The sequence below is a fragment of the Suricata suricatta genome, chromosome 12 (assembly GCF_006229205.1).
Source record: "Suricata suricatta isolate VVHF042 chromosome 12, meerkat_22Aug2017_6uvM2_HiC, whole genome shotgun sequence".
NCBI lineage: Eukaryota > Metazoa > Chordata > Mammalia > Carnivora > Herpestidae > Suricata > Suricata suricatta.
Genome location: NC_043711.1, coordinates 105044864 through 105051494, shown reverse-complemented (window position 1 = coordinate 105051494; position 6631 = coordinate 105044864). Strand labels below are relative to the sequence as shown.

General features: G+C 62.9%; 1 long non-coding RNA gene across 1 annotated transcript in view; it reads left to right on the top strand.

Moving 5' to 3' along the window:
• Window positions 1-1074, top strand: part of LOC115273738 — a 5527-nt gene extending 4453 nt beyond the window's left edge. Inside the window, exon 2 of the long non-coding RNA XR_003900922.1 lies at window positions 75-1074. This is a non-coding gene — a long non-coding RNA (uncharacterized LOC115273738). The remainder of the gene's footprint in view (window positions 1-74) is intronic.
• Window positions 1075-6631: the final 5557 nt, after the last annotated feature.

The window sequence follows — 6631 nt, the reverse complement described above, 5'->3', positions numbered from 1 at the left end:
TCTCCTGCGGGGGGCGCACCGCCGCGTGTCCGGGCCTCTCTAGGAGACTCGCATCAGGCACTTTACATCTTTAGGGGCCGATCATCGCTGTCTGCTGTCATCTCAGGAGGCCCCCAGAGAACAGCGATGCGCACGCTTCTGCCGACACCCCCTCCCTCCGCGTGCGCCCGCTGGAGGTATGCACATCTCATGTCTGGGGGAGAGCACATCCCCTCCTACGATCAGAAGAGAAGTGAAGAGAGAGGGAGAAAGCTCCCCCATGACTTGGGACAAGTTAACCATCGATCTAGAAGTGCCCCCGATGCTCGACCGGCAGGCAGAGGAGGCGTCGTGTTCTTTTTCAGAGCCGGTGAGGAACCGGTCACCGCTCAGAGAAGCTGCTGTTAGACGTTAGCTTCTGGTGGAGAAAGAAGGAGCCGGACTTTCCTGCCTGACCAGACGGCCGTGCGCTCTGAGGACCTCACTTGAGGACAGCTGGGGCACCCTAGTTCCAGGAAAGGCAGACTCGGCAGAGCGAGGGAAGCCCCCTCTGTGCTGGCGGCTCCGCTGGACGGCCTTCGGGCCTGCAGGACGGCAGGTGCCGGGCTCCCGGGCCACCCAGTCCAGCCCTTGTCGAGACCCAGGGCCTAGGCCGCCCAGCATTTCCCTGGAAGGATCATTTGACTTTCATGGGGATCCACTTGTGCGGTCTTTCTGCATTCGCTTCTGCAAAGAGGCAAAAGCCTCTGCCAGCGGGAGGGCTGCCCGGAACCGCCACCCAGAACCGCCCAGGCCTGCCCAGTGTCTGCCCTGCCGGGCCGGGGTGGGGTGGGGTCAGAAGGTGCATTTGGCAGAGCCCTCACATTCCAGAATGACCTCATGTTAGGTGAGTTGTTATTTCAGCCTCCCAGATGCGCACGCCGGGCCTCCCGACGAGGCCAAGGGGAGCCCAGCCTCCCCGCCGCCTGCTCGCCCACCCAGCTCCCGGGCGCTGGGAGCCAGGTCATACTGCATCGAGGGCGTTTTTGTGTTGAAAACATGTAAAGCAAACACTCAAATTATCAACAATTATTTGTGGGCCTGCTTGGGCATTTCTTCCTGTCTGATTTTGTCGAAGCCTCAGCAAACTGAGTGGGCGGCCCTGCCTGTGGCGCCTCTGCCCCCCTGGGGTTCCGGGTCCTGCCCACACAAAGGAACAAAGGTGCAGGAAGGGAAGGTCAGGACTTGGGGCGCAGGGGCCTCTGCTTCTCCGTGGGGCTGGGTGGTCTGCCCTGTGCCCTCCCGGCCCCGGCCCTCCCTTGCTCAGTGTCCTTGTCCTGTCTCCCACTGGCCTGGGCTACAGCTCATGCCCCCTGCTCGGGCCCACCTGCGGGCCGCCCTCCCGCTCCAGCCAGGACCCTCCTACACCACAAACGCCGAATGGGCCGTCCCGTCCCGGTGCCACACACTTGTAATGTTCTTGTTTCTGGAAGTTTCCTCCTTTGCTGACTATGGACGCCTCTATCCCACCTCCTCCGGGAAGTCCTCAAGGACCATGTCTCTCCCCGCTCCCGGAAGCCAGATCTCTGGGCTCTGTAGGTCTTGGTCATGGGCATGGGCCTCACCCTGGTGCCTGCCAGACCGCATGCTCTCTACAGAATCTTCCAGCAACCTGGCCATCCTACATCTGACACCTCAGGCCTCGGGTGACGCACTGGGGGTGAGGAAGAGGGGCTACATGGTCCTGAGACACGGTCAGAAGGAGGCTGCCTCAGTTTCTCCAGCTGTGGGAGGTATCCTGGTCATCCACGGCCTCATGCCGGCCCCAGGGTCCCCTCTGCTTGGCGTGGGTTCATCATGGCCCCAGAACTGCTACCTGGGCTGCCCCTTCCGGCCCCGTGGTTCTGTTCACCAAGTCTGGCTGCGCCACACCAGTCAGTGGCCTGAGTCCTCGGGCCACCTTCCTCCCCCCACCCCCCCAAGCCATGACCTTCTCAACCTTCATCCAGGACAACACGGCTCCATCCCAGCAGACAAGGGGGCTTGGGAGCCCCCTTCCCCGGGACACCCGTCCTGGAAAATGAGGGACAAATTCCCAATCAATACAGGGACCTCCGGGGGCTTCTGGCTGAGTGGTGAGACAGCGGTGAGGGGGAGGCGGCTGTCCGGCAGGAAGTGCTGCTGGTGTGAGGGGCTCTGGGGCTCTGGGCGGGGGGGGGGGGGGGGGGAAACACTCTGGCAGGTGCTGCTGGGAAGCCAGGCCGGGGCACTGGGATGAGTGGGCACGCGCAGAGGGCGCGGAGGGCTGGAGCCACACAGAGGAGGGGCCGAGCTCTGCAAGGAGACGGGACACTGAGTCCGGACCCTGGTGGAGTCCGGAGGAGGCAGCAATGGGGGCAGGAGGTGGCCCAGAGGGAAGCCATTGCGGACGCCCTCGTGGGAGGATGAGACTTAGGGACTCTGCCTGAGGGGACGTGTGTCTGTGCAGAGCCTTGCCAGGGGGCTGAGGGACCGGCCCTCCCCAGGCTCCCTGGCTGTGAGCAGAGAGCTGCCGGCAGAAGCACCTGGCAGGACCCCTTGGGGGAGGGGCCAGGAGCGAGCCCCCTGTGCCCTGAGACTCCTTCCCTGGAGCCCTGGCGGCCACCAGGACCCTGGTAGCTTGCCAACCTGCCCTGCCGGGGCATGCGGGGCCAGGGGATTGGGTGGGCTCCACGAGCCCGCTCAGCGGTGAGATGTTTCCCGAAGTCTCCACGGCTCAGTGGCCTGTGGCCAGCATCCTGCAGAACCGCCGGGCGCCTCCCCTTCCTGGGCAGAAACGGGATTCTCCGGCTCTCCCAGAGGTCCGAATGTTCTATCAGACCCCGGGAACAGGGACGCCCGCAGGGGATGTGGAGAGTGGCTTAATTTCCGGGTCCCAGATGGCTCACCCGGCACAGGAAGTGGGCGGCTCCGCAAGGCCCTCTGAGGCCCCCTGCCTCCCTCACCCCTCCCTCCCCTGCCTGGCGGTGCCTCCTCCCTGGTGCCAGGGCCAGGCCTGTGGGACGCCTCCCTGCAGTCACACCTGAGGCTCCCAGAAATCCTGCCCAAAGAGCCTCCCACAGGCTCCTGGGACCCCCTGAGGTCACTCCTCCTCTGGTGCGGACCCCACCCCGCACCTTCCCCTGGCGGGTCGCTGCCCCTCCTGGGAACGCGTCCTCCTGCCCTCCAAGGCCTTACACGCCTGATGTCCTCTGCGCCTCCGTCCCCAGGCCAGACCTGTGCCTGCAGCGGGTGTCCTCTGAGCCGGGTCTTCCAAGCCCATGACTGGCCTCCCCACGTGCCCCCTGTCTCTGCAGCTGACCCCTGACCACAGGCGTGGCCCGGGGCCTCCTCCTCGGCTCCTGGGGTCCTCGTCTGCCCCGGGGACCTGTTCAGAAACGAACCCCTGGCCCATGTTCAGCTCTCCAGTCCCCTGACCCCCCCCTCCCGCTGCTGTCCCCTCCGCTCCCCTGGTGGATCGCCCTGTATTTGCAAAATGCCTTCCTCCCTGATGTCATTCGGGCCGTGCTGGGCTCTCCTGCAGACGCCCCCTGCACACCTCAGCATCTCAGCAAGAGCCCCCTTGTCCCCACCATGTTCACGGTCACGTCCATGCTCTCCCCAGTGTCCCGCCCCCAGGGTCCCGGAGACCCTGACCCCTCAGCCAGGAGGTCCCTCACCCTCCACGTGACCCCCTCCGCCCCTCCCTTGCCCCCAGAGTAAGCTTTCTTCTCCCTCGGTGGTTCACTCTCCACTCTCTGTCTCTGCTGTCTCTCTCCATCTTTGTGTCTCTGTCTCTCTGTGTGTCTCTGTCTCTATCTTTCCATCTGTTTCTCTTTCCCTCCATCTCTGTGTCACTGCCTGTCTATGTCACTGTCTCCATCTCAATCTCTATCTCCATATCTGTCTCTCCATCTTTCCATCTCTGTCCTGTCTCCGTCTCAATCTCTGCCTCTGTTTCCATCTCTGTGTCTCCCTGTCTCATTCGTGTCTGTCTCTTTGCCTCCTTTGTCTCAGGAATTTTACTTCTTGCCGAAGTGACATTACCGAGTGCCATAGGAGATGGTTAAAGGAGGAAAGTTTCTCCGTGACACGGCTGCTCTTCCTTTCTTGTTTTCTCTCGGCCTTGGCCGGTGACATCGTGGGGGAGGCGCAGCTCAAGACGTGGCCCCTCCTCCACACTGTCCACGCGGACACATCCTCACGACCGGCCGCCACCATCCTGCCGACAGTCACGTCGCCTGTGTGGACAGGCGCCTGGGGCCAGTCCCCCAGGCCGGTCGTTACAGAGAGTACCCATAGTCGCCTGTGCTGCTGCGTCCCCGAAGGAGCTGGTCCAGGTGATGCCACTGGTGGGGGGGGTCCCCCGCCCCAGCCTTGGGGGCACTGCCCAGCAGAGCCTCCTCGCCGCGCCTGGGGGGCACAGAGCCACGCATGGAGATGCGCGCCCGGAGGCCTGCACGGGAGCCAGGCCACTGTCGCCAAGGCAGGTGCGTGCCGCGCTCGTGCACTGTGTGCGGCACCTGCGTCCTGTCCCTGCGGCGTGGCGCCTGTTTTAGCAGAAGGTGGGGAGGGTGACCGCTGTTAGCACTGGGGGCTGTGGGTGCAGGAGACGGGGTGTGACTTTTCCTGGACCCCCGGGTCCGTGGGGCACATATCCCTTTGTCTTCAGAAGCACACGGGGCCCAGGCAGCCCAGAAGCCGGGCGCCCCCACTCTGGCCCCCTGGGAGCAGCCGGGAGAAGGGAACCTGGTGAACCTCGGAGCTCAGGAGGACTCCGTGTCCCTGAGGATGGGCGCCCTCCTCCACCCCGGCGCCAGCTCCCTGGGGGGCCTCCTGCACCCAGCAATTACCACCTCAGTCCCCTCCCACTCATCTCCGTCCGGAGCCAGACCAGCCACGGTCCCCCGGCAACCCGCCACCCATGCGGGAGCGGGGCTGGCTCCCTCCTTCCAGCCCTGTCCTCCAACCTGCCGCTCCTCCTGCCCCCCTCACCCCTCCCTCCTGTCTCCTCCACCTTTCCTCTTCCCCCTCCCCCTCCTCCCTCCATTCCCCCTCCTCCCTCCTCTCTCCCTCTACCTGGCTCCTCCCCCAGGTCACCTGGGCTCTGCCCGCCCCCATCTCCATGCTAGCGCAGGCCTCCTCATCGCCTATGAGCACAGCCTCCAACGGGTTCCTGCCATCCGAGCTCCCACTATGCCCCCTCTGCTTCCTCCTCCCGGAACCCCAGCCGAGAACCCCCAGAGAAGGTGCCCACGTTACCCAGTGCCCTGCACTGGCAACTTCTGGTTGGGAAGAGGTGCAACTCCCAAGAGAGGGGCCACCCGGGGGTGGGCAAGTGAGCTCAGTCCACACTGCGTGCTTTCAGACCGGAACTAGGCTGATGGGCTGGCACGGCCGAGGGGGCGGCGCCTGCCCACCAGGCCCCCTGCTCCCGGTTGCTCCCAGTGTGCTGCCCGTAAGCCAAGGTGGGGTCCCGGTTTACTCTTTGCCCCCAGCACGTGTGGGATGCTCTCACCATGTCAGCAGGTGGCATGGAGCCTGGCTCTTGCAGGGGCCGCAGGGGCTGGGGGCTGTCTTTGCTCAGACATGGTTTCTCGGGCCACACGTTTCTCAGCATTTCTCAGGAGCACCCCTCTGCCCCCCGTCTTCTGAAGGCTTCTGGAAAATACAGCAGCAAGCACTGCTGGTGACAATGTAATATGGTGCCACCATGGTGGAAACAGTGTGGGGGCCCCTCGGAAACTTAGAAAGGGGTCCCCGTGTGAGCCGGCAGCCTCCCCTCCGTAGAGCCCCCCGACAGCAGGGCCTCAGAGACCCACGTTCACCGCAGCATGCTCACAACGGCCAACAGGTGGCAGCCACCCAAATGTCCATCAGCAGAGGAGCGGCAGACAGGACGCGCATGTCTGTGCAGTGGGGCGTTCAGTGGGATGTGGGGCAGTTGCAGGGGGGCCCAGATGGCGGGCTTTACACTTGGCTGAGTGAGGCTGGGGCTGCCAGGCCTGCTTAACTCAACCTCCAGCGACGGGTGACTCACAGCCTGTTGTCTTAGATCACGGAAGTGGAAAAAACCCAAGAATGTTCATAAATATTTTCCTTACGACCTTCATTAACTATGTCTCTACATGGCCTGGGAGATGTTAATTTCCTTCTGCCCGGGTCTCACTCATAGTGACAGAAACACTGTCTGGGGGTGTCTCTGCCTCCTGGGTTCCACGTGTAGGGAGATGCTCCCTCACTTTCTAGGCAAACTATGATGATGGTGATGACGGTGGTGATGACGGTGATGGTGGTGGTGATGTTGATGGTGGTGATGGTGGTGGTGTTGATGGTGATGATGATGGTGGTGATGGTGGTGACGGTGATGATGATGGTGGTGATGGTGGTAGTGTTGATGGTGAGGGTGGTGATGATGATGGTGATGATGATGGTGGTGATGATGATGTTGATGATGGTGATGGTGGTGGTGGTGGTGATGATGATGGTGATGGAGATGATGGTGATGGTGGTGATGATGGTGGTGATGGTGGTGATGATGATGGTGATGATGGTGATGGTGATGGAGATGATGGTGATGGTGGTGGTGATGGTGAGGATGATGGTGGTGGTGATGGTGATGATGGTGATGGTGGTGGTGATGGTGATGGTGGTG